Below are 279 nucleotides of genomic sequence, written 5' to 3'. Positions count from 1 at the left end.
ACGCTGTACGAGAGAACAAACAACACGTTGTTTGTTCCCGCTCGCGTCTCTCCCGTCCGTCGCCATTGCAAAGCTAAAAGCACAAGCGTTGGAGAGCCCGTGCAGACCATAGGTTCTCTCGACGAACGAGAATCGCCGTATTAATGGTAGATCGATGCTGGCGTGAGGTGACGCGCGTCGTCGTTTACACGATTGGGTCGAAACGAACAAAGAAACGAAAGAACATAACACAAAAACGTCCATTACTAAACAAAGATCTCGAACAAAAACAAGAAAACG

This window comes from Colletes latitarsis, unplaced genomic scaffold (genome assembly GCF_051014445.1).
Source record: "Colletes latitarsis isolate SP2378_abdomen unplaced genomic scaffold, iyColLati1 scaffold0085, whole genome shotgun sequence".
NCBI lineage: Eukaryota > Metazoa > Arthropoda > Insecta > Hymenoptera > Colletidae > Colletes > Colletes latitarsis.
This window is presented reverse-complemented; position numbering follows the sequence as displayed.